This window comes from Lygodium microphyllum, chromosome 26 (assembly GCF_053477565.2).
Source record: "Lygodium microphyllum isolate KBCC chromosome 26, Lygodium_microphyllum_v1.1.10, whole genome shotgun sequence".
Lineage (NCBI taxonomy): Eukaryota > Viridiplantae > Streptophyta > Polypodiopsida > Schizaeales > Lygodiaceae > Lygodium > Lygodium microphyllum.
In genome coordinates, this window is record NC_141160.1 from 24,826,126 (window position 1) to 24,835,000 (window position 8,875).

Here is an 8,875-nt window from a genome sequence, read left to right on the forward strand (position 1 = left end):
TTATAGAGAGACAGCCAATTGAAGCCACTGGATGCACCTAACTTGAGGACCCCTAGGTGTGATGTAGCTCATATATCATTTTCATTTCCTTTTTTTTTCTCCCTTTATTTATTTATTTATTTATTTTCATTTTTTATCTCTCTTTTTTTGTTTTTTTATCTACACTCATTGAATAATATAGTGTCAGGCTAGCAACCTTACAAAATCAAAGTGGAAGTATGAGAGATCTAAAGGTTGATTGAGAATAGTAGATTTGGCTCAAAGAATGGAATTGTACACCACAATGTACACATGGAAATGGAAGATTGAGCCTTGAACCAAAGCACCTTACCTCATTTTTGATACTATAGAGTTATTGAAGAATAACTAGTATTAAGTGATGAAGACTTGTAGTATTACTAAAGTAAGCGTGACTTCCCCTCAAGAAGTAGACGACCATTGTATGCAAGGAAGTAGCCTCATAGTAGGTTGGATCATATTGAAGCATACTAACTATACGACATTGCTCTGCTATTGGCATAAGATAGATGCCATCATAAGTAATCTCAAGTTGATGAGCAAACCATTTCTGCAAGAATGGACTTGAGGAATTGCAATTTTGCTCAAGTTCATCAAGTGCTAAGTGGTCTTTGAGTTTGGTCTCACAGAAGCATAAAAGGGAATAAGTTGATATGACTACAATTCCTTTTGAGGAAGGGTTTTAGCATATTCATCTTAAACTAAGAGGCTTTTTTGATAGAGGTGATCATTCTCTTCCCAAGTGAGATGCCATTTGGAAGTAATTTGTATCATCTTATTATCAGTAAGGCCTAAATCGATCGTTGTTACAAATAGCTTGGCATAAGTAGTGAATATGGCATCAAATTGAAGTAGCCATTCTATTTCAAAGGAATTACGTTTATTGGCCAAATAAACAGCCATGATTTTGAGTGGTTGGAAAATAAGAAAATGTTGGGGGCCAAAAGGAGGGACAATTTTAGTAGGGATGATCTGGAGGTGAGTTTGAGTAGCCTCTTTTGGAGCATATTAGGGTTCAATTGGCTCAACTTGCTTGAACTCGTGGTGTGGGTTTATAGGGATGTTAGTAGCTATGGCCTTAGGGTTTGGAATTTCAAGCACACTGCTTTTAGCCACAATGTCAGTGCTAGTAGAAGTTTTATGTACATCACTCTACTTCACATCATGGGATGAAGACATATTTTGTGTGGTACTAGAAGCAAAGGAAAGATGATGTGTTGTGTCATGTAGCCTTAGGATAAATCAGTCAAAGAAGTTTGGATTGTACTATAATGAAGCATGGCCATCAAGAAGTTGTGGGTCATGTGTGAAGTACAAAATATATCTAATGACATCAATCATCATGTTGATTTGTCCCAATCGACTTGCAATGTGTAGTTGTTTATTTGAAAGGAGTTTGTCACATAAGGGATCTATTTTAGTAATTTTAGAAATGTTGACATGGTGGATAGTAGCAAGCACTCTAAGAGATGTAGGTGCTACATATGCCAGATCATACATGGAAGTCTAGAGTACTTTTCTATGCTCAACAATAGTCATTAGCATGTTGCCATACCTTGCAACTAAACATGAAGTAGAATACCATTTCCTTTTAAACTCGCTTTGACCTTTGGCTTTCGTGGTGGCTAATGATGCAATGTATTCCTTCTCGCCATGCACTACTCTAGGTGGAACTAGAGCTGGAAAAGAAAAATTTTTCCAAGGCTTCTGAAACCTTTAAAGTAGCAAACCTATAGATTTCAATACAAAGAATTAGGTGAAATAATTTTTCCTTAATAAAATTAGAGGTAGATTAAGGCCAACCCAAATTTTAACACTTTGAAAACTTATTCATTAGATCTTCAAAAGTTTTATAAAAGACAAAGCAAAAATTTTATCAGGTGTAAATTGCAATGATATTGAAACATAGCAACAATATAAATTCCAAAGGAAGTATTCATTGTACCATTTTGGGGAGACCAAAAGAATATTACAAAAGGGCTTTCATTTGGCTTTGTGACTCATAAGTCATGAAGTTATACAACATCCATGGCTCATGAAGTTATACAACATCCATGGCTCTCTAAATATGGCACACTCTCACTACAACAATGGCTTCATCACAATATCAAGGAAAAAGCTCTTTGATTCTTACGGATCTTCATTTTCTTTTCATCTTTATATCTTCACCTATACATGAGAATCCAAAAGAACATCAATCTAGCTTAGAAAGATTGTGAATCAATATATGGATTATAATGCTTATTTATAAGGTTGTAGAGCTTACATTTTAATCAATAACATAGATGTGAGCATGCCTTGAAGTCTTCACATCATTGCACCATAATGTAATTACTTTGTCAAAGTCAAACTCAGACATTGGAGAACCTTCAATAGAAATTCTCATTATAGTACATGTGCTTTTAGTAGTAAGAGAATTTCTTAATTTGCTCGTAATCACATTTTGGATGCTAAAGACACTCTCACAAATAGCAGTGCTACAACATTGTACTAAGGCTACTTGGGCAAGCTTTAATAATGATCCATATTTCTCTCTCAAAGTTTCATTATTACTAATATAGCAACATGTGCTTTTAAATTTCCATCCTTTCCATTCATTGCATGCTTGAAACTTAAAAGTTTGAAACTCTTTTCTCACACAAGTAGGATTAATAATTCTTTCAAAAGCATGCCCCCTTTTAAAGTTTTATCTACCCCATAGAATTTTATGATATCTTCGATTTCATCACCTCCATAATTCTTTAATTCTTTTCTAAATTCTTTGGTAGGAGGACAGGATGATGGAGACAATAGTTTAAAGTGACCTAGGATTGAGCTAGCATAAAATATTTTCTCAAGTTCCCTATAACATGAGTAGTGAAGGTCTTCTGAGAATCTATTGCCTTCTCAAGGTTAGGATCCACTTTGATCATACACAAGCTCAATGCTCCTATACTTAGCACCTCTTATGGAAGATCTCAACTCATATAGAAGACCTTTTGAGGGTCCATAGTTAGGAATAATGGGATATCCACAACTTCTAACTCTAGGGCATTAAGTTCCAAGCTAGCTCTCATGACAAACTCTAATTCCATTGCTACTATTTCTACATTTGCTATGCTAAGGATTGCAGTGACATCTACATATGTTTTTTAAAAGGTGAGAAGGATCAAAGCTTGCTTGGAAGTGAGCTATGGTAAAGAGCAAGAGTAAGAAGAGAGAGAGACACAAATGGGAACTCCAACAACCACAATGTGTGACCGGGCCTTCCTTTATTCAAATTGTCACTAAAAGAATAAAGAATAAGTAACTGTGATGGGCGCCCTCCACCTGCAGTGTGCAATGGTAGGTACTGTCAGTGTAGTAATACACGGGTGGCTAGGCAGAGGCATCTTTACCCCCAACAACCTCCCACTTAAAGGCGAATCTGCCCCAATGAGAGAGAAAAAAGAAAAGACAGTACAACATGTACACATGTACAACAAGATGAGGGAAAAAACGTCATCTCATCCAATGCCCATCAATCTCCTTAGGAAGGCAAAGCGCTTGATAGTGAGGCTTTTCATGAGCAAGTCTGCAAGATTCTACTCAGTTGGAATCTTGAAAAGGTCAATAGACCTGTCCTCAATGACCTCACGAATAAAGTGATACCTCACCTCAATATGTTTCATCTTTGCATGGAAGACCAAATTCTTGGCCAACTGAATGGCACTCATAGAATCCGAATGCAGTGTAGGCATAGCATCTGTCATACCAAGGTTTGCAACCAAACGACCTAACCAGATAGCATCCTTGCAAGCCCCTATGGCTGTAATATAATCAGCCTTTGTAGTAGAAAGAGCCATACACTTCTGCACCCTAGACATCCAAGAGATAGCCCCTCCAGCATAAGTGAAGACATAGCCGAAAGTGGACTTCCTACTATATGCATGTCCTGCATAATGAGAGTCAGTGTACCACACGACTTCTGTATCCTGGCTGCCATAACAAAGACACATATCTGATGTGCCCTTTAGGTACCTCATGATACCCTTCACTACATCCTGATGTTTCTTGCCATGTGTAGCCATATAACATGCCACAACCCCAACTACAAAAGCAATATCTGGATGGGTGATTATCATGGCATACATAAGACTGCCCATAGCTGATGCATAGGGAATCTTAGCCATCTCCACCCTTTGCTCATCTATCTGCGGACAAACAGCCTGTGAAACCTTCACATGAGAAGGTAATGGACAGCCAATAGGCTTAACATCCTACATGTGGAAGCACTCAAGGACTTTATGAATGTACTCCCTCTGTGATAGATAGAGTAGTCCCTGAGATCTATCACGTGTAATGCGCATACCAAGTATATGAGAGGCCTGTCCTAAATCTTTCATCTCTTTTTTTTTTGAGCTGAGCCTTAAAAGCATCTAGCTCCTCATGAGCTGTCCCTACTAAAAGTATGTCATCCACATAGAGTACCAAAATCAGTAAAGAACTGTCATTCGCTTTCTTTGTGTACAAGGATGGATCCATAGCACTGCAGCTGTAGCCTTGTGACTGCATGAAGGCATCAAACTTATGGTACCATTCCCTAGATTTGTGCTTCAAGCCATATAGAATCTTCTTTAGCTTGCACACTAAGTGTTCCCTACCAGGGTCTGCAAAGCCCTTAGGCTGCTCCATGTAAATCTCATCATGCAAGTCCCCATGTAGAAATGTCCTCTTGACATCCATCTGGTACAAGTCCAAGTCAAGCTGTGCAACCAAGGCCAAGACTAAGTATAGGGTGGTCATCTTGACCACAGGAGAAAAGACTTCATCAAAGTCAACCCCATGCTCCTGCTTAAAACCCTTAGCAACCAATCGAGCCTTATATGCCAGCTTGGGGTATCCAGGGGTACTTTTCAGCTTGTACACCCACTTGCATGGCAAATTCTTCTTACCCTGAGGCAAGGAAACCAAATCCCAAGTCTTATTCTTATGCAATGAGTCAAGATCAAACTGCATAGCCCTCTCCCAAGAGTGACAATCACCCATGCGCATAGCCTCATCATAAGTAAGAGGCTCTCTTGCATCTGTAACCCGAGTACATAATCCATAGAGGACGCAGAATGGTCAAGAGGTCATCTATCTCTAGTAGAATGCCCCAACCCAGGATCTGCTGCCTAACTAACATCCTCTCTAACATCAGCATGTCTAGCATCTGGGCCATGAGCATCAGGTGATGCTGCGTGCTGTCTAGCTGGTCGTGGAGCGGGCTGAACGGGAGCAGGTGGTTCCTTCTGAAAGATAACTTTGCATACCTCAACCACTTTCTCAGGATGCATATGCATTTTGTCCTCATGAAAGATGACATCATGGTTGTGGATCACTTTCCATGCCTGCAGATCCCATAGATGGTAATCCATCTCTCCTGCATCTCCATAGCCAATAAAAATGCATTTGACACTTTTAGGATCGAACTTATTGCGTTTGTCCTTGGGCACATGGCAGAATGCCTCACATCCAAAGACATGCAAATGATCATAAGAGGGGAGACTTGCCTGCCCATACCTCCTCTGCAACTTGAAAGTCAATGCCACTGCTAGGCGACATGTTAATGAGATGCATTGCAGTAGTAACTGCCTCAGCCCAAAAGTGATGCGATAAGCTAGCCTAGCTAAGCATACTACGGACCCTTTTCTGAATGGTCCTATTCATGCATTTAGCCATACCATTCTGGGGTGGGGTGTAAGGGGCGGTCAACTGACGCTTAATACCCCACTCATCACAAAACTGCTCAAAAGCACGTGATACATACTCACCCCCATTATCTGACCTTAGGAATTTTAGCATTTTCCCAGACTGGTTCTCTGCCAATACAAGCCAACGTTGAAATGTGTCTAAGACATCGTATTTTCTCTTTATGGGATAAGCCCAAACCTCATGTGAGTAATCATCAATGAAAGTAACAAAGTACTTTGCCCCACCAAGTGATTGAGAGGGCATGGGCCCACATACATCTCAGTGCACAAGAGCCAAGGGCTCACCCATGCATTTCTTACCAGATTTTTTATGCATATTTCTAGTCTGCCTGCCATATAAACAATGATCACAAGAATCAAAATGCGAAGAGTCAAAAGGCAGAAGATACTGCAAAGCACAGAGCATTTTCATTCCTTTAAGAGACATATGCCCCAAGAAAGCATGCCAAATGAATACATGGGGAATAGAACCCATAGACAAAACAGGATCAAATGTAGTTCCTCATACAAGTAAGGGATAGAGGCTGCCAGACTTGGCACCTCTTACAAGTACAAGCCTGCCACAAGTAATCTTCCATGCAAAGTCTCCAAAAGACACAAAATACATTGCATCATCAAGGTATCTAGTTGACATAAGGCTGTGAGTCAACGCAGGTACATGGCGTACATCATGCAAAACAAAAGAACTGCCAGAAGGAAATTGCAGCCTAACATCTCCAATGCCCACAATGTCAAGAGACCTATAATCACCAAGACGCGCAGAACAAGACATGGTACGATAGGTATGAAACCAATCTAGATAAGGTGTCACATGAAAGGACGCAACCGAATCCAAGAGCCAGCACTGCGCATACATATAATGTATCTCAAAAGCCTGTAAGGCATCGCATGAAGAAGCTGCAAGTATGTAATCGTCATCTGAATCAATGGCCTGCATGACATTAACCTCTTCTATCTTCACATTGGACTTTGTAGGTACAATACTCCGCTCATAAGACTTTTCCTGTACTTTTTCTTTTCCCTTTTCCTTGCACTTATCATCACACATTTTATGGCACTATGGCCTAATATGTCCTACTTTCCCACAATAATGACAGGTTAGATCAAACTTCCATCCACGGGACTTACTGCGACCACGTGACTTGGACCTGGACTTCTGAGAGTCCCTACCCTTATGATCATTATCATGCCTGCCATTTCTATCACCTCTAATGGTCAATGCATGTGAAGAGCGTGAATCATCATTGTTTCTCCTGTTGATTTCCTCAATCGATAAAGCACTCTCAACATCTTTGATTTTCAGCCCATCAAGCTTGTTCGTGCATATGGCAGTATGGAAGACATCCCATGATTCAGGCAAGGTGCCAAGTAGAAACAACGGGTGCAAATCATCTTTGAACTCAATACCCTGTGACAACAGACTCTTCATGATAGCATGAAACTGACTGAAATGAGATGAAAGGGAGGTCCCCACCTCCATGCAAAGGTCCATTAACTGCTTCAGCCCCAATACATCTATGACACAGGACTCTAATGTGCATAAAGCTCTTGAATCTTCTCCCATAAATCCCATGCACTCTGATTCTCATCTTCAACAACATTATGATGGACCTCTTTTGAGAGTGACAAAATAATGGTAGACTTGCATAGCTCATCAACTTCCATCCAAACATCATCATCCATATCCTCAGGTTTGACGCCCTTGAAATGCAAGTGTTTAATCTGCAACTTCTGCACCAAAACTTGCCATATTTGGTACTTCCAATACCCATAGTTGGTACCATCCAACTTGGCAATGCTAAAGAGAGCTGTATCTTTCAAATGACCAGCCATACTGTCCCAAATCAAAGCAAAAAAGTAAAATTACAAGTTGCTATAATTAGCAAAAAATGCACTAAAACCACTGCTAAAACTGGCTGAAAGGGTGGATTTCCCCAAGAGAAGCACCTGTTCACCAAATATGACCAAGATAACATCAAATAGTAAGCATTACCCTCATAGAAAGGCTCAAAATCTACAGATTTCAGCTTGTTATAATAAATGACAGTAGTATGTAAAACTGTCCCAAAATGAAGCAATCACTGATACATATGTCACTGCAACTGCCAGGTAACAAGATACATCCAACAGTGAGTTTCCAGGGGCAAGAAGGTACCAAGAACTATCAAACCAATAACGTGTCAGGCAAGAGACATCTCATAGGTCCAAAAATCATGCATGTAATGGGTCTCAGGGTAAGAGAAGAGACCAAGCACAAGCATAACTGATAGAGCAAGAGTCTCAATACATAACCATCCAAGATGCATACAAAACTGACAAACCTGTGAGAGAGATAGGTGCCTACCCCAATAGGCGTATCAAATCAGCCCACTACAAACAAATTGCAGACATAAAGCTCTCAAGAGAGCAAATGCATGTAACTGTCCCACAAGTTCAAGCTCATCTGTAAATAAGACTTTGTGTACATCTGAATATACCAAGAGGCTCCCACTGGAAGTGAAGTCAGATGCAAAGAGAGCAAGCAACACTCTAATACATCAAATACATAGCATCAGACATGCCAAATCCTAGTAGGGTACATCCAGAGCATAAATCCCAAGCTATTCCAAACCCGTAAAGCATAAGCCTGAAAGCATTCAAAGAGCATGTAACTAACAACCAAATGTAATGCTTAGTAGATCCAAAATGCTCAAATACATCTGAAGATGAAGCTCCAAGTAACTGTCAAGCATGGGCAAACCAAGTGGCATCCATATCTGACCAAAGCATAAATGCAATAGGCCTAAATGTCAAGCAGTGACAATAGGCATAGACCGGTCCAAAGCATCCCAACTGAAGCCAAATGCAAATGAAGAACAACCAAGTCAGAGATTAATACAAGCTCAAAAGCATTCCGGAACCAAAGACAAGCTCGATGTCGCACCCCGAAGGTCAATACTTCATTGCATATCCCAAAGACATAGCTCGAAACCAATAGGCATAACCAAACATGAGATAATAGGCTTCAACCCATTGTGGTATATTAGTGATTTACTATTCAAAAATGAGTATTTTCAGCAAGAAAATCAGTCCAAAATGATAGCATAACATGTGCCTTGCATCCCCCAAACAATTGGGCATCAATAGGTACCAAACCGAGTAGA

General features: G+C 40.0%; 1 pseudogene; it reads right to left on the reverse strand.

Moving 5' to 3' along the window:
• Window positions 1–2,652: 2,652 nt before the first annotated feature.
• Window positions 2,653–8,875, reverse strand: part of LOC148013061 (uncharacterized) — an 8,125-nt pseudogene continuing 1,902 nt past the window's right edge.